Raw genomic sequence first — 19,089 nt, forward strand, 5'->3', positions numbered from 1 at the left:
CGTCGATAGGATTGATCCTTGGTACACGGTAGATTGATCTTTTGATGGATTTCCCGCGATAATATTGGTCGTCATCGCTCCATCGGGGCAGAGTTTGTTGAATTTTCATTCGCGGAAGTAATCCCACGCGCGGTGACTTTCGTCGATCGATTCGTTTTCGTGGGAGCGCGCGAACTGTTCGAAATAACATCGCTAATAAATGCTGTGCCCGGGATCGACGTTGATAGATCGGTCAAATAATAGAAGCTGTGTCCGAAAATCACGCTACGCGCCAAAACTTCGCGATCCAAGCATGTGTAGACGTCGAAAGATACCTTCCGGGAACTGTTTTTCTCGAAACTCGCTCTCGAACCACTGTTTCCCAGTAACAGCCAGCAGAAATGTATTTTAAGGTTGAGGGAAAATGATAATCAATCGTTACGACTATTTAAAACCGTTTGCTCGAACGTGGAGAATTCTTTCGTCGACCAAACCGAACCGTTAAAATGTAATTAAGATAATTTCAAATATATTGATGTTGGAAAAATTGTCAAATTTTCAGAATTTGTTTACAACAATCTTTGCATCACTTTTGTCACGGTATAATATTTAAATCTCCTAAATTATCGATTCTGAGCTCAGTAACTGTCGCCATTTTTCTTTAACGTGCAAATGAAAGTGTTACGAAAGAGTAAATATTTATCTTTAAGCAAGTATGAAAATACTGTAAAAAATCTTATTTCATTTAACAATTTCACTAAATACATATTTAAAATGAAACGTGCATATAGTAAATGTAATAATTAAAATATAAATAGAAACGTATTAATATAATTGATATAAACGTTTGAGATTATCTTAACGATATTTAGTACCATCAACGATCGACTGAACGTTAAAGTAACTCCATTTTGTTGACGCAGAAGACAATTGTGATCGGCATAGCAGAAGCATGATAATTACTGCATAACGAGAGTGAATCAAGACAGCAGTCGCATAAAAAATGCATTATGTACGTGGCTGTTCGCTGCGTCATCGCGAGCGTGATACATTCGTGGAACCGATGAACCGGTGATTAGTATTCTGTCAGAGTTTACACCTGAGAATTAATATTTATTTAAAAGACTGTTGGTCGTTGTTCTGCGATACGGTTTTAAATCGGTCGATTCTACGAAACAAGTGAACGCGTGAGTGATTATGTTGGAGTACGGGAGAAGGATCGTGACGTTATAGCTCGTAATATCGAGGATACGAAACGTCGACACGGCGCGGGGAAGCCTTCGATTTGCAATTAAAAGGTAAATATTAGCTTGATTAACTAACGAGAATAAACAGTTATTATCCGCGTATTTGCGTAGAAATTGTATAATATCGAGGTGCTTGTTGTCACGGGAACATCGTAATAGATCGCGGCTGCTTTTAACAGAAAATATCGCGTAACAGTTGCGACTACGAGTTCGCATGCGCTAAATTCGCCCGATGCACGGTGCATTTTATAATCGACAACGCGGAAACGAATAGCCGCGCGGAAGCTTTATCGACCAGGCCGTATGTCGTGGGACACACCTACGTTTAATGACGAGTACACATCAGTGTAAAAGCTGGGAAAAACCATTACCGTCGAATGATCGACATCGTAAAAAAGAATTGACGATAACCCGCGAAACGGACGAATTACGAAACGTAACATTGGTAACTGAATCGTGTCGTTTTTAAACGTAACAAATGCCCCTCTACGAATACTAGATTGGCCAAAAAGTTTCCTGTGGCTCTTAACGTTCAAATGGAAAGTAATTTTTTATTGTGGAAAATGTCTATATAATAATTAGCTTTCCATTTGAACAGCGTAAAAAAGTTGTAAAAAAGTAATTTGTTGCCACGTACGTTGGTAACATACATATTTACATTCGTAGAATTTTGTATAGATCGAAAGATTTTTTTTATTATTCGGTTACCGACTGAGCGCAAATGGCGCCAAATTTGAAAGATTTCAGCGGCAGGTTTAGAAAGATTCTACGAAATGATCGTTGAATGGTGCATTAGCTAACTGAGAAACGCATTTCTGCGCGTTCGACGAGCCTCTGCAGCCCGATCTCGGTCGAATCGATTTCGTACGTCATCGGAACGTTCGTTTATCGAAACATCGTCCATTAGATTCCGCGTACGAATTGACGTCGGTTCATCTGTCAGGAGCAACGAACGACACGGCGCGAGATCGCGAAAATATACCTGCCACGCGTATTTTAAGATCAAGCTTGTCACGCGGACGATCCGGACAGCCTCGAGTTCAGGATTACCTAGGAGCGTGGAAATTATCCTGCCAGTCGATTTCGTCTAATACGAAACGAAAAAAGCACGATTTAAAACGACCATAGTGGTAAACATTCCGATTCTAGCAAAGAAACTGTCGCCATCTTGTTTTCTTTGATATATATTCGTGCTCTGTAATGATAATTTACTAGAAATGAAAAGAAGCTTGTTTCTTACGAATTGAGCTGCCAAAACTGGTATAAATTTTCATATATCGAGACATTTAAGGGTTAAAATTAACAACAATAGTTATCAGCGATCGTAGCGTGTTGAAAACATCAACTCTTGTCCGATCATCAAAGTGCAGCATCATTGGTCCGCGTGCAGTACAACAGGGATGGGTTACCGCTTGAGGAAAAAAACCACGTATTGTTGATTTCTAATACTGTGTTTATACTATTTAAAATAATAATTAATTTCATACTGTTAATATTATTAAAAATAATAATAAATTGTACACTGTGATAATGTTAAAAAAAACTACTCCATTAGTAGAAATAACACAGTATTAATAAACAATATTTGGTAAAAATTAAATTGAAAGAATTCGTAAGAAAACCCATAACACACAAGTTGTTTCCTTTCAATTTATAGTGGATCACCATTATAGTGTACGAATGCGAGTAACAACTGTATATAAATTACAAATTTAACAAATTATAGTAGGTTATATAATATGCTTCAACAAATTTACACTGTATTAGAACAAGACATGTTCACTCCATCCTTGAGGATCCTCTTTAGGTACTTTTCTCGTTGGTATTGATGTGATGGTCCATATTATAATTAATTAGTATTATAATTAATGCACATCTTCCGCCTTGAGCAAGCTTGAGATAAGCAAGTAGTTTATTCCCTTCAGTCTTGCGAGGATTACTATTGACCCAATAATGTCTGACTCTTGCACGTTAATTTCTTATATTCTGAATACTTCTAAACAACTTCCAGTTTTGTTATTTCAATTTTCTTTAAATAAAAGATTGGATAATAAATTTGTCAAAGAGGTCTTGACATCTCGACGCGGTGAGATTGCAGTTTATTTAGCCACAGTGTTCGTATCATTCTGGAATGCAAGTTTTCCATGAAACGCGTATTCGATCATTCGAAGTGACGCAGAGGTATTACTATAATTTGTTCGTAACGAAACAACTTGAACAATGCCGAAAGTTTTCGTCGTACGAATCCCCATAGTTGGCGATTGTTTCGAAAGCAATTGCAAACACGTATAAACCCTGTAAATTTCAAGCCGTAATAATATTATTACGAACAAGTTGCGTTCCAATTCCATTCGACGGGAAATTACGGGCTGCGGTACTTTTTGTTTCCGCGACAATCCGCGAAACGGATGGAAATATGTTTACGAACTAATGCAAATTCTGTGTCAGAAGTTTTTTTTCAGTGCTCCTTGAAACTTTGCCTCGTCCAACGCGTTCTCGACTCGCTGTAATCGAACCTTCGTTACCGTTTTTTTTGTTAGAAAAATCGCGAAATACGTCCGGGAGGCGATTATTCGCGATATTTCGCGACTCGACAGGTAAAAATATTGGCCAACGTTCCACGGACAAAGGGAATTATATTTTACAACGCGCGGAGACCAAATTATTCACGTTCCACGGATCCCATCTGTTCGCTCGCATAATTCGAAACGGAGACAGTTTTGCAATATCGTTCAATTTCGTCCATGTATAATGACTGAAAGCACAGTCATTATGCTTATCCTTTAAAATACTGATTTAATTTCACTAAAAATAAGATCTTGAATTAATAAAAAATTAGTCATTTATTAAACGTCACGCGTTGGAGGAAACGTTATTAGGTTTTATATCGTGTAATATCTTAATAAAGTTTATTAAACAATCTGAGGGAAATAGAATTTACAAATTATTCCGTGTTATTGATCTATTATACATTAAATGATATTAAACTTTTTAATATTTTAGCACATCCGAAGCTACTGTTCGATTAATTATATTTTGTTCGAGCCTGAACAATGTCGGCGCATATTTCACGCTGGAAATATTAACGCTTCCGAGAAGTGTTGAATGCGAGCGCATAATGCAGACACGAGCTACTCGCGCATAAGTTACCTTTCTAGTTGGGGAAAACGCATTATCCTCCCTTGCTCCCTTCATCCCTCTCTCTTTCCCTTTCTTCGACCACCTTCCACTTATTTCTACGCCTTGATTTTTCCAGAATCGTCCGCGATTCCATATTTATCCGACTGCATAATGTCCGGCAGAATTCCTCGCGGATTGCACAAAATGGCGGACGAAACGAGTCGAGGGGGACCAAAAACTTATCGTCCGTTTAACATATTTTTTCTCACTTTCGCGAACTGAATAAACTTTTATTCGAACAACCGACTCGATGTAATATTATTTACTTGGAAGATAATATACAGGGTGTTCAAAAAAAAAGTACTGAGGTAATGTATTCACCAAGAAGTTTAAATAAGAAATTAATTGCAAGTCGATCATGATCCTAGCAAACAGAAATGTTTATATCTCAAAAACGGTTGATCTTTCGATCTATGTTTACTAAAGCTTTTTTACTCAGTACAGTGTATATACCATATAAATATTGAATGGTAATACACTGTATTTTGTTATCTTATAAATTCAACGTAAACTTCCTCGCGTGGAAAGTTTACTTTCTATCGGGAAATTGATTACTGTCTGTTAAGAGGCGGGGAAAAAAATTCTAAGGCGGAGTTAAAATTTTCACGCTTAAATCTCTCGTTTAATGAACAATACTTAACATAATTAGATCTCACGGCAATTAATATGCCGAGGCGCGGGGTTACGTCTTCTTCCGCGGTAACGCGATCAGGTTGCTCGTCGAGCTGCGGGAAAACATCACGAACGCGGAATAAGAAATTTTAATTAAATTTACCGATGAGAAACAACCGAACGTGAATTATTTCGAATTTACCGCGCGCCGTTTTTCAATTATCGTAGTCTTTGTGATATCAAATACATATTACGTTTCGGCTCTTTGTTAAACGAGCTTTTTAAATCGATATTAATCCCGGTTCGAACGAAAATTCGTAGCTCATTATTCATTTGAAAACTTTAAACCCAAGTGTCTCGAGTACAACGCGTTAAATGTAAATGTTTCTTAGTTTCTTATTTATTTTTTATTTGTTGAACGCTTTTAAAATTATTCGAAGGGTAACCTTATTTTTTTCAAATTAAATTATAATATTATTCGTGTTGGAAATGGTTTCGAAGAGTATCTGGGTTTCAGGTTCGCAGAGAATCGAAAGGTTTCTAAAGATTTTCGATAAAATCACGTGTGTGGCTGGTTACGTAACGTATATTGTGAAGATTTAGATCCATGGGCGTGGCCGCCTTTATCACGTAAATACGTTACAGGATGTCCACGTCGACGAACTTGCAATTTCCTGGCAGCGGTGTGCATTTTCCAGCGCGCCACTGGGAAATATATTTCGTAAATCGCGCCCGTGTACACCCACATTGTCTCGCGTTCCACCATATTTTTGGAATCCTTCGTTCGAGGGACCTTAATTGCAGCATGTTCTCGCAATTAACCAACAGAAACGAGGAACACGATATCGATTTTTATAAGTAAAAAAGAAAAGATACTTAATTAAAAACTCGTTGGTGATCGACAGACACAAATGTTATTTATAAAATTTAATTTTTATTGAACGTTTAACGAACAGATGACAAGGTCTGCCAAGGATTTGCATTTTTCTCAAAATTCTGTTATTCAAACTCGAGTATAGGTTTGCAACGAGTGGAAGTCTTCTTTTCGATTAGAATCATCATGGAAATTGATTCACAGGGACGCGTTCTCTCACACGCGAACAGAACCGTGCATTGTTCTTTATGCATCCAAAAGAGTGGAAATGAAATCCTCATCGAACAATGAACAGCTTTTCTCGCGAAGTTTCACCTAACGAGGCGAGCAACTTTCCCTGATTCTGGTCTTCTAGTTTATCACGTCGGGATATTTACAGATACTCAACTTTTTACAAATCATTTTCATCCCTTCGTAAATCAAGGTTTTCCAAAAAATTGTTCTCTTAAGCTTTCATGAGAAAAATTCAAATTAAAATTGCTATAATCTTATGGACTTGAGAAATAGGAGTCTTACAAAAACATACAATTTTACATAGAGATATACACAGTAAAATTTTAGTTTTCTTAGAATTGTTTCTAATTGAAAATAATATTGCAAATTATTCAACAATATTTTGGAATCTATTTCATAAAAATTTTAATGGGAGATTCTAGAAGCCAAAATAAGACATAAATCAAGAATACCAATTTGTTGATGAAAGCTTCGTTAAAAAGTTATTAATGATTAATTTTCCGCTCGTTCTGAATTTTTTTCTCGAAAATGCGCAGGATTTCGGGGGTATGTCCATTCACCAAAAATGATTGTAATTTACCCCCGCAGCCGAAAATAATTTTTTCAGAACGATTTGAAATCTTAATTTTTTCAAAAAATTTCACACACCTACTCGAATTTTTTTCTCGAAAGTGAGTAGGAATTCCAGTATATATCTATTCACCAAAAATGGTTCTAATTGACTCCTATAACAAAATATAATTTTTCTAGAACGATTGTAAATTTTTTAATTTTGTCGAAAAATGTCACACCTTCTCGAATTTTTTTCTCGAAAGTGCGTAGGAATTCCGGTATATGTCTATTCATCAAAAATGATTGTCATTGACCCCTGTAACTAAATATAATTTTTCTAGAACGATTCGAAATTTTTTAATTTAATTTTTTAATAACTTTTTAACGAAGTTAGAAGTCTAGAATCTCCCGTGAAATTTTTCCCCAGGGATGGCCGAATATCCTCTATAACAAATCTGCTAACAAAACTATACTTTACCATTCTAAAGAAACAAAGTTAACCTTGAAAATACTTAACGAATAAAAAAATAAATCGAATAATTGTATTTCCCCGTTGAAACTCGGAATTTTTCAGACGCCATTTATTCGAGAGAATTTATATTATACTTTTGTCAGAGAATGATAATGAAAATACCACTGCGTGTCTTTGTTTCGCGTTTGGTCGACCGGAATGGTCGGACAGCGGTGTAACGCGATCGTATTTACGAGGTAATTCGTTCAGGTGGACTTTTCAGTGTTCGCGTTTTCTTTGAAAACCGGTGTCAACATTCCTCGCGAGGTTGCTTGGATACAATGGACGACTATTGACACGCGAGTGGCTTCTTTAAAAAGTCCGCGAACGATCGCGCCACGTGTTACACGAGTCACCGGAAACGTGTCATTCGAGGCTCAGCTTTGTGCACCGGAGGATATATGTACCTGCCCACGATCCAGGTATACTTGGCGAGACGTGTAGAAATCATGGTTGCTGGCCTCTCGAACCCTCATTTTCCGCCCGTAAGAAAAGTTACCATCTTGGCGTGACTCGTGGGACGTTAATGGGCCCCACTCGTGAAAACTGCTGGGTGTCGTTATTGCGCGAGCAAAAGTAACAGTACCTGTCGTAGGCAGAATCTTGCTGGAAAGATGATTGCAACCAGCGACTATTGCCGAGTGAAAATGTTTTAACGGCAATCGAGTCTATTAAAAGTATTGGGAAAACGTAGAGAAAACATCGACGAGCACGGAAACGGGAACGCGTACAGGTTTTATTTGCATGGAAATACGAAACGTTTAATTTCTATGCATAAAATTCATTTTCTGTCGATCTTTCAAAGTAACTCGCCAATAGGTAGTTGGCACATGTTAAACAGTATATTATGTATTATGATATCGAAAATACTGAAAAATTAGAAATCTATTCGCGCTTCGAAAATATCGATACCTGGCCATTTATGGAAATATTAATTATGATTAAGCGTACGAGATAGGAAAAATATTTTCATATCGTAGTTGGTAATTTAACACTAGATTACCTTACAGTGCGATTTTTTTTTTAATTAGAATATGTATTCGTGCCATTGCATCGATCAAATTCAACATGAGTTGTTAAAAAATAATATTTACGCGTTCTGCAATTTTACATGTGGAATCAAACATCCGTCAAATTTAGTGTTAAAGTAAAACAAATAATGTGGAGTTATAGTTAACGGAAAATACAAGGAACAAGTGTTTAACGTAACGATAGAAAATGGTGAACTCTAGGAAAAATCGAACATTGAAACCTATGGTTATTTAATACGATAGAAATGCAACAAGACCTTTCTCTCGCGTTATATGTATTAATACATGAAAACACGAGGAAAAGAAAATCGCATGATGTAATAGTTTGGCTTCCTCGACTCGCCATTTGAATTTCCAATTTTCTCTAACGGTAAACAAATCTATAGATAACCAATGCAAATACGGTGATCGAGATTTGGTAAAATGCCATGACTTAAAATGCAAGTTTCATGAATACAAAACGAACGATGGTCTTAACATTTTCGAGCTCGTTCGTGAAATCTCAAAATTTACTTTCCACCGAGTAAAAATCGTTCGATTATCAATCGGAACTCCATTCATTGATAAAAAGTAGTCCTGGAGAAGGTTACCTACCTTCGAACCGCGAATACCGGAACTAGTGACGGCGTCGAGTTGAACATAAACTCAGAAATATCGATCGATTTAAAAATTTGAAATTTCAATGTTTATAAATTGTTCGTTAAGCGTTCAGTAATTATTCGATTTTACATTCGACGTTATCTACGGAACAAGAGGGTTAGATTTGATTCTAAAACGGTGATAATATTTAATTATGGAGATAACAGTCGATATCTCTTTACGTTATCTAGGTTAGAAAAACGTCCCATCGATTAGGGTGCAATTACCTGATAACCAGTTCAAATATTCTAATTTTCAGTGAAATGAAATATAATCAATCATCGAACGATTATAAATTACAATTGTCATGATTACTTTTGTTAAACAATTATAAAAAAAAAAACAGATTAAAATAAGTAATTTCTTAAATTGTGGTTTAAAAAAATTAACGTTGTATAATTATAAAATAAGAGACAAAAATTATGTTAATTGATACGAGGGGTGCACCAGAAATTGTTATTTGCTCAGAGTATGTGTGAAAAGGAAATTTGCGAATTTCTGTGGCGATGAGTTTCTTGTTTGTTTACTCGTAACGCGATCGAACCTATCGCTGGCTGGAACGATGGGGGCGTCCAGGTGGAGGGGATAGACGGCAGCTGTTTGTTCGGACGCACCGCCGAGGGTCGCGTTCCATGTGTATCCGCCAGCAATGCCACATCGCTGTTGTCGCTCTCCGCACGGAATCGTGTTTCCATCGACGGATCTTCGTCGATTACGGCTGTGAAAAATTACGCGACGTTCGCGTGTCATGAGAGTACGTTGTTCCGTGGCTGGACACTGTGAGAAACGGCGCGGCGGGGAAACGTGGCGGCGTAGAGAACGAAAATCGCGAACCGCGAGGAAACGGAGAGGCATGGAGAGGTTCGAGGAAAAGAGTGTCGACTGGCGTTGCGAGGATCGATCGTGTGTACGAGACACGCTCGTCGACAGCTCGTAAAAAGGATCACGTTGAACGGCGAGGGATCGTAAAGTCGCGAGTGCGAGAAATGTGCGACGAAAGTGACAGGTTAAGTTTCGAACAGGGGACGCTTGCCTCCAAACAACACTCCTCGGTCGATAACGCGCGAGAAATCGATCGTTTGCGAAGGGCGCGAGTTTCGCGGGTTTTTTTTTGTTTTTTTTTTTTGTCGACTCGTCGACTGTGATTTGAAAGAATGTTTTGATTAGTAAAAGACGACAAGAAACGGTGAACTGTTTCTCGATGTGATCGTACGTTCGTCGATATGTATTTTAAGTGGGAAAAAGTTCAGACTCCGAAGGCAATTTAAGAATCATCGACACAATATAAATATCACGAACTGATATCGGTTAGAGATTATAAGGGAGTCGAATTACATTAACGAAGCCAAGGAAATGAATAACGTCGATGTAAATATAGACGGGGGAATCGTCGTTTTGTCAGAAAGTCGATAAACGTCGCGGAGTCGTAAATGGAACATTCGACATACAGGTAATCTTCGATCATAGGTATTTCTCGCCCTGGAACAGTCATTTTTGCCATTATACTTTTCGTTTCAAAATTTCCAACAACGATTGACTTTCATTCCATTTCGTTCGTAACGCTTTTATTCTACTCGCAAATATTTCAACTATGTATTTTTTTAATTTCTAGAATGCTCGTACCGTACATTTCAAACAGTCAGACAACTGTTAAAAACTTAAAAATTGGATAACAATGTGGATTCTAAAAGGACGTAAATTTAAAGTTATTCAAACTCAACTCGAATTTTTGGATATTGGAAATTTAATATTAATCACATTTACCAATTTTCAAACAGTCAAAAACAACTGTTAAAAACTTAAAAATTGGATAATAACGTGGATTCTAAAAGGAAGTAAATTTAAAGTTAGTAAAATTCAACTCAAATTTTTGGATATTGAAAATTTAATATTAATCACATTTACCAATTTTCAAACAGCCAAGGACAACTGTTAAAAACTTAAAAATTGGATAACGTGGATTAAAGGAAGTAAATTTAAAGTTATTAAAATTCGACTCGAATTTTATATTTATCTCAATATTAATTTAACTCAAATTCGACTGGAATTTTAAACATTGGAAAAGTTCGACCGAACGTAATACCACTTTGTCGTGTTTTTCATGCTAATAGCGTCTCAGGCAATTTCTCTTGGAACTCAATTGTTGGAAAGCAAGTTTTGCAAGCTTGTTCAGACTTCGCAATCGCGTTATGGCAGAAATGGCTGTTTCCAGACATGAACAGCTCCTTCTCCTTCTAGGAAAACACGATGAGCACTATCTCGACTTCCAACGGTCGACTTGCTCTCGATGGTATTCGAACGGTAGTGAACGGACGCACGTGCGTCCTTGCGAGGTAAACCTCCATGCATGGAAGGTTGCATAACCATAAGTAGATCGTTCATGGACGCTTTCCTTGCGAGTTTCAGTCATTTTCTTTCGCCAAGAATATCAGCATTTCGTTCTATCGAGAACAACGTTTCTTCCTCCTTTTGCTCGACGGTTACTGTCTCGTTTCTTTTTTACTTCTCTCGTTGTAGCAAATGCAACAGTACGATAAGAATTGTACCGGTTAAATAACAGTCTTTTGGTACTTCGTTGACTGGAAGTAATTTTCCTTGCAAACGATCTTCATTTAGTATGGTTTTTTGAGCAGGTTCGAAGCACTTCGCGGCGGAAGAAGGCGTTAGGCAGTGTCAGAGACCCGGGATGGAAGTAGATTGTAGTTTATCGTTGACAGAGCGCTGATAAGGACAATACCTCAAAGGCGTACATTATAGTCGGCTCCAGGCTCTCCCTCAGACCCTAATTACCCCATTATAGTCTCTGGTAATGAAGCTATCCCAGTGAGCATTTCGAGGTAATTAGGAAAATGATCGATGGAAATACTGCAAAATACAATCGCAAAATCCCCTGTCTATGAAAAAGAACGTACAGGACACTGATCATTTTTTATTATTTATTATAACGCCTTCAATTTTAATACGAGTTCTCCACAGTAAAAAGATTTCTTTCAGTTCTTAATTATGTATTTTTATATAATTATTACGTTTAAAAATCCTTTTACCGAGGAAGACTCATACGGGATGCCCCACGCAACTATTTCACGATTTTTCAAGTACTTGCAATAATCTGACAAAAAAATATTTCAGACAAAAGTTGATCAGTTTTTGATTGCATATACATTGCAATAACAAAAAGTTCGAAATTTGTTTTATTATTATTGTATAATATATTTTATTATTATATAAAAACAAATTTTGAACTTTTTTTTATTGCAATGTATAGCCAATCAAAAACTGATCAGCTTTCATCTAAAATATTTTTTTCTCAGATCATCGCAAGTACTTGAAAAATCGTGAAAAGTGTCACGTGGGGCACCCTGTATAATCGATACCTATGTTTAATTCGAGAGTGCCATTTCAGCTTCCATGTAATTTTCTTTAATTGAGAAGAAACCGTTGTTTGTATCGTCGTAACTAAAAGAGATAATTAAGTGAACCGTTTCGTTTGGAGCACGTCGTTTCAAATAATGTATAAAATTGTTCAAATCGAAAGTATTTGTTACAATTGGTTTAAAATTTAGTTCAGGTGTGAGAAAACATTTGTTTGATTGATCAAAAATGGAGGGGATGAGTGGTTTGTTTCGAACAGGTCGCCCTGCATAAAGTGTACAAGCCTCGAACTATTGGTTATATCGCTTTAATAGATCGTATAATTGCATTAGCCAGCAGTCGAGGAAGTTCTTCGTCGTCTTAACTTGTCGTCTCCATCGCTTGTTACCAATTTCTTCTAACAGTTCGAAACTCGATGAAAAACGAATACGCCATTTCGCAATTAAATTAATATTTACTATTCATGGTTGTGTAACAATCCTCTGTGTTAAATAATGCTTCCATCGGTCGAGGAAGTTCTCCGCCATCCTAATTTATTGCCTCTATTACGCGTTAACATTCGTGTACAATTTTAAAATCTAATGAAAATCTAATGCGCCATTCTCAGTCGGATTGGTATCAAGTATTCGTCGTGTAATTATTTTCTGTATTAAATAACGCTTCTATTAATTGAGGTACACTTCATCGTCCTTATTTATTGCCTTTGTTACCATTTATTTACCATATCTTTATCTAACGTGGATCTAAAGTGCCATTTTTATTTAGAGTTGAGTATTTACAGGAATAATTTTCTGCGCCATAATAATGCCTCTGCTGGCCAAGGAAGTTGTGCATCGTATTTACTTATTACTTTTAAATCTAACGTGCCATTTTTATGTGGAGCAATATCCACTGTTTATATTCAATAATTTTCTATACTGCAATTCGAGGAAGTTCTGTATCGTCCTTTGTTCATTTATTAGTTTTTAAATCCAACGCGCCATATTTAGTTGTACCCTGTATTCACAGGTAAATAACTTACACAATTCTTTTTTACCATTTTTTAATCGAACTTAACATTCAACGCGCAGTAATTTTGTTTGTTAAATAATTCCCTTTCCTGGACTGTGAATTGCTAAATTTTTCCAACAGTTTCGTAATGGGAAATCTCGCATCGAGCAAATAGTTTTCCAGTTGGCGCGCGTTCCACCATTTTCCCTCGGCAATTTATTAACTGCAGGTTCACGGATCGCGGCGGAGACGCGCTCGTCACGGAACAATGATACATTAACAATAACGGCGAACGGTATCGTCGTACAGTAGAAAACGGATTTTTGTTTGTCGAAGAGATAACGGGCGGCAGCGTCGTAAAAAGGAAACAAATAACGATCGACGACAGAAGGCAGAGCCACTGTAATTGCCATTTGTCCGCGGCCATGTTACAACTTGCGCCTCAACTTTCTTTCGTTAAAAATCTGCACGCCGTTTATAACCGATCGAGAGAACGGAGCCGGTCTTTCCGCGCCAGGGCTGCCAATTTTCATTCTGTTACGTTTATTGGACTTCGGTTACCGTGTTCCAACGTGTTTGCACGCGTTTGTTATATTTGCTGATCGTTAAAAATAAATCGATACGTTTTGCGATTAATACGATTACTTTGATCGATGTATGATGGGTTGCAGGAACTCTGCGAGAACCGACTGCAAAATTAGTAATTGAAAGTGATTAAATTACAAATTGGAATCATTAAAGGATCTTTGAAATATCAAATTGGAAGAGAATCAAGTAAAATTATTAATTTGTCATTTGGGTTGAAAGCTTAGTAAAATTAAATTATTACACGATGTAGTTTTTGTTATTTTCTTTTCTTTATGGTGTATGACTAGCGTAGTAACGGAAATTAGCGTTGGTTCGGTAGATCGAGGTGAGGGCGCTGCGATCAGACGCCAGCGATGGCCAGTTCGGTCGTGTCCCGTGTCGCAGCTCGAAATAAAGCAGTTTTAAGGTTAACCACGCGGTACTTGATATATCACCGATCTCCTTCCTCCCCGGCCACCTACTACATCTTTTTTTAATGGACACCAGTTTGGAAAAGGCAGGTGCAAGGGATAATGGATCCGTTATAGAAAATCTAGCCACGCATTGGGCGTCGATACGATCTCTAGCGGGCGCAACAATCCTGAGACGCTAATCGCGGATGGGAATGGGGAAACGGAAGCTTTGTTAGCGGTTATTAGCACAATGGGCGTTAAAGCAGGATGCAGTCGCGTGCATCCTTTGCTTTTCTTTTGTTTCTCGCGTTCGCCTTCTTTTCGTCGAGAAATTGCCGGCAGGTTATTAACGTTGACGATAAAGTGAGAGGGGAAAGATTTGAAAGGATGATAGCAACAATCGAAAGCTGTACGTTTGAGGATAAAAGCGCTGGGTATCAGGTTGTTCCACGATGAAATGTTGGTTTTACGAATGAAACTTTAACCGCCGCGCAGCGGTTTTTGAAATACGGTGTGTATTTCGTCGAAATAATTTCCACGCCATCGCACACGTTTTCTCCCGACGATTAATTAATTTTAATATCCCGGACGGAAAACATTTATCTTTCATACTTTTGAAATTTGCAGAGAGACATCAAAATCATTCAAATATTATTAACGCCAGATTTATAAACATTGATTTCACGTGTTTGTATCGAAACCCTTCGTGTTGGCGGTTATATTAACATATGATTTTTTTTTAATTATGATGTACGTATATTCGTATCGTTAGATTAATAAATATCGGATCAGGGCTTCCGTTTTGAAGAACGATGAAATGACTCGCTCGCTGTTTGCTCCAAGAATCGCTACGTACTCTGATTTCAAGTGAACCGGTCCCTATTTTGTCACTTTAAAGCGGAAATTACTGTAAATTACTGAATCACCGAATCATTATGTTGTGACACCTCCATGCGGTATATATTCAGACATCTCGAGCGCCTTAAATTTTATTCTCTATGATAGTTTGAACAATCCTGCTTCAGATGAACTTGGGATATCGAGTTTAAAAAAACGAACATCCTTAAAATATTTCAGGTAGACAAATGAAATGTGTCTCATCTTGTATAAGAACAGTGCAATGCAAATTATCACATATACAGGGTGTACCCCCATCCCTGGGAAAAATTGTAATGGCAGATTCTAGAGGCCAAAATAGGACGAAAGTCAAGAATACCAATTTGTTGATGTAGGCTTTGTTAAGAAGTTACTAATGTTTAAAGTTCCGTCTGTACTGAATTTTTTTCTCGAAAATGCGCAGGATTTTTGGGGTATGTCTAATCACCAAAAATGCTTGTACTGGACCCTTGCAACTAAACATAATTTTTTTAAAACGATTGGAAATTTTCTAATTTTGTCGAATATTTCAGCATCTACTCGAATTTTTTTCTCGAAACTGGGTAGGATTTCGGGGTTATGTCTAATCACCAAAAATGCTTGTACTGGACCCCTGAAACTAAAAATAATTTTTTTAGAACGATTGGAAATTTTTTAATTTTCTCGAATATTTCAGCATCTACTCGAATTTTTTTCTCGAAACTGGGTAGGATTTCGGGGTTATGTCTAATCACCAAAAATGCTTTTACTGGACCCCAGCAACTAAAAATAATTTTTTTAGAACGATCGGAAATTTTGTAATTTTGTCGAAAAATTTCACACTATCTCGAATTTTTTTCTCAAAAGTGCGTAGGAATTTGGGGGTATGTCTAATCACCAAAAAAAATTGTACTTCACCCCTGCAACTAAAAATAATTTTCTTAGAACGATTTGAAATTTTTTAATTTAATTGTTTAATAACTTATTATTGAAGCCTCAGTCAAAAATTTAATATTCTTGATTTTCGTCTTATTTTGGTCTCTAGAATGTCCCATTAAAATTTTTCCCAGGGGTGGTCGAACACCCTGTATATTTGTATTAACAAAAAACATTGCTACAGTTTGACCGTTGATCATGAAAAATACCGTGCGTAGAATATTATTAATAGACGCAGGAAGTAGACGATTCCTTGGTCCTCCAGCTATTTAAAGTAATAATGGAGTCGCATTAGTCGTAGCTCAGAAACGATTACGCGTTATTAAGGGTTGATAGACTAATAAGCTAGAGCGTAGGGAGAAAAGGGCGGATGCCCTTTTTAAACGCAACACTGACCAACGTTCAACTAACTTTTAATTCGTAACTAAAAAAATGAAAATATATTCGTTGAACAAAAATATTAAACAAAATCGTTCATAAAATAGTTAATGTATTATACATTACGCAGATATTAAAAATATAGATAGAATCGTTTAAGTAGCCAAAGAAACGACACTCGGTAGTTTGTACTTTTTAATAAAGCTGCCATCCCCGCATTCTCGACCGTTTATTAAAATTATACATTGATACTTTTTATGCAATTTGACCATCTGCGCTGGCACGTTCGTGTTTGCCCAGCCCTCGAACCTGTCCGACTATCTAATCGTTGATGTATTTATAATATCATTTATCTTGGCCGTGTTGAACTTGCTCTCGCTTTTACTCGTTTCTGTAATTATCCAACCATACGACACATTGACGTACGGTTCCAATTACTCATACGTGTTCCCGCGTTTCGCATTCACACCTTTGTTTGACGCGATAACGTATACCGTTCGATTAATAAATTCACCGGCGTTTACATTGCCAAGGAAACCCAAGTTCTCAAAGAGCTCTTCCCGTACAGCAATACACATTGGCGATTCGTTTAGAGCAACCTACGCCAACATTTTCTTAAATGATCGCCAACGGTGGAACTCGCTGGCTCCTTGCAAAACCTGACGCTATAGTGGTAAGAACGTTTCGAAAAGACACTTTCCCGCAACATTCAACGCCTCCTTTCCTCGTACACGAAATCTTTTACGTAGCTTTCGTCCCCCTTTATTGCATTCGCCTTCCAACTCTCCGGCAGAATTCCTCGAGAGCTGGCAAACTTTGCAACCGCATACACACGTATTTCGATCCTTTTGATCCTTTTCAAGTACAGCATTCTAAAAGCACTTCTACATTTTTTAAACGAGCAAAGGTTTCCCAGAACGTGGGTACGAAAGGTTGCCACTGAAAACACAAATATCTATCGATCTACCAAACCCAAGCTTTGCCGATGTCCCAAATTTCATTGTCTCAAAAATAGAAGCTTTGTACAACTTTTGATCTCTCAAAAATCAGAACAAATACAATAGCGTGCCATCAGTTCCTTTGTAAACTTTGTGGCGTCGCCACCAGAGGGGTCGCGCTCTCACAAGCGCTCGAACGACTTCCCAATATCCCAGTCGTTTATGAGTCCACTAGCAGACCTTTCCTCCTTTCTTTTATTTTGTAAAAACAAAATAACTTATTATGCACAGACGAAACATATCGAATTCGATGGAAAAATGAATACTATAAAGTCCCAAGTTGCAATGTTTTTCAATATAATTATTAAGGTGGGTCAGTACTTAACCCAGACCTAACCTCAAACGATTAGAATGGGATCTGTTAACTTTGGACAAAAAACGCTCGTGGAAAAATACATAAACTTTTTAAAATCGACCATTGGCGGCCATTTTGGCGCGAATACCGGTGTCGATCTTGGCCGATCCAGCGAGAACCGACTACGGACGCCGGCAATAAATTTGATTGGGCTAACAAATTGTCACGCTCGTCTCGAGGAGGAAGAGGCGACGTTCAGACCACTTCTTCGTAATGGGCAATTGTGGGCTGGCGCGCTGAAATCACCGTAGCGTCGTGCGTCCTAAGTAAATAATAAAATCGTTTTACTCGGGGGCAACCAGCCCCTCCCGCGCTATCAATTCGAAGATTTCGTTTCTACGCGATCATGCTCGGTGCTCGATTCGTCATCGACGAAACTCTTACGAGGTTCCCACTCTCGGAGATTAGCGACACGAGAAGCCCGGTCGGTCTGTGTCATAACACTTTCAAATCGGTGTTTGCGCTGGTTTGTAGAGCAGGAACTAGGTTTGCATATAAACTGTTTCGAGTGGGACTACGTGTCATGACTATATGGCCACTTTAAAATTCTATATGCTACTGTCGGAGCAATGAAAGCGAAGCTTGGTCGAAATTGTTGTCGAGGTACGATATTTCACTACAAAACAAAGTGTACAAATATTGTACTACGAATGTAATAGAATCAAGTTGTAACATTAGCTTAGCCATGCATAAGCTCTCCATTATTTGCAAGAATTTCAGTTGATCATCAGAGATATTGCTTGATACGAGCTTATATTGTCTTAACTCTCGTTCGTCATTCTTCAAAGCTATGAATTGCAATTGGAAACATAAGAAAGATGGCGTCGTTTTTCCCCCCGAGTGAATTATATTGGTCGTTTCAAGAGGGTAGTCTTTGCTGAATGTGGAATTAGAGATGGATATTAGATCCTAGGGGTTCGATTCTTTCGGATTTATTGCAGTTGATATTCAAGAGTCCATGCGATCTCACACGTTCTTTTTTATTTTTGGAGTTCCCGTTTCTGATCGCTTTTCGTTCGGATTTATGAAAGTGTAAAATTATCCGTGTCGCCGTTTCTAACTACGTCGTAAAGAAGACTATTAACCTTGATGGGAAGCGAAGGATATCGTTTTTAAGGCTTTATGCCTTCTTCTAATCCGAGCGGACGGTTATGTCAGTTATCAAAGGGAATTTATCAAGGTCTCGATCGTTATATGCTCCAGTGGAAGGTCGAACGAAACTTCTAGATTTTAATATAACAATAACAATAAAAAGTGACCTCGACTTTTGTTAACTTGAAAATTCCAGAGCCTCTCCAGACCATAAGATAACTATAAAAATTAAATTTTTTATACCAGAATCAAAATGTTCAACTTAACTCATAAA

At 37.5% G+C, this 19,089-nt stretch overlaps 1 protein-coding gene across 4 annotated transcripts in view; it reads left to right on the forward strand.

Annotated features, from left to right (window-relative positions):
- Nucleotides 1-19,089, forward strand: part of LOC122396185 — a 128,705-nt gene that overhangs the window by 96,925 nt on the left and 12,691 nt on the right. For 2 of the 4 annotated variants that reach the window (XR_006259017.1, XM_043394361.1), the window contains exon 1: nt 9,507-10,309. The exons of the other annotated variants lie outside the window; for them this stretch is intronic. The gene's annotated coding sequence lies outside the window, so the exon portion shown is untranslated. Of the gene's footprint in view, nt 1-9,506; nt 10,310-19,089 lie in introns of those variants that run through there. 4 annotated transcript variants of the gene reach the window in all.

The sequence above is a fragment of the Colletes gigas genome, unplaced genomic scaffold, assembly GCF_013123115.1.
Source record: "Colletes gigas isolate AHSC1104 unplaced genomic scaffold, ASM1312311v1 Colletes_gigas_Sc00007, whole genome shotgun sequence".
NCBI lineage: Eukaryota > Metazoa > Arthropoda > Insecta > Hymenoptera > Colletidae > Colletes > Colletes gigas.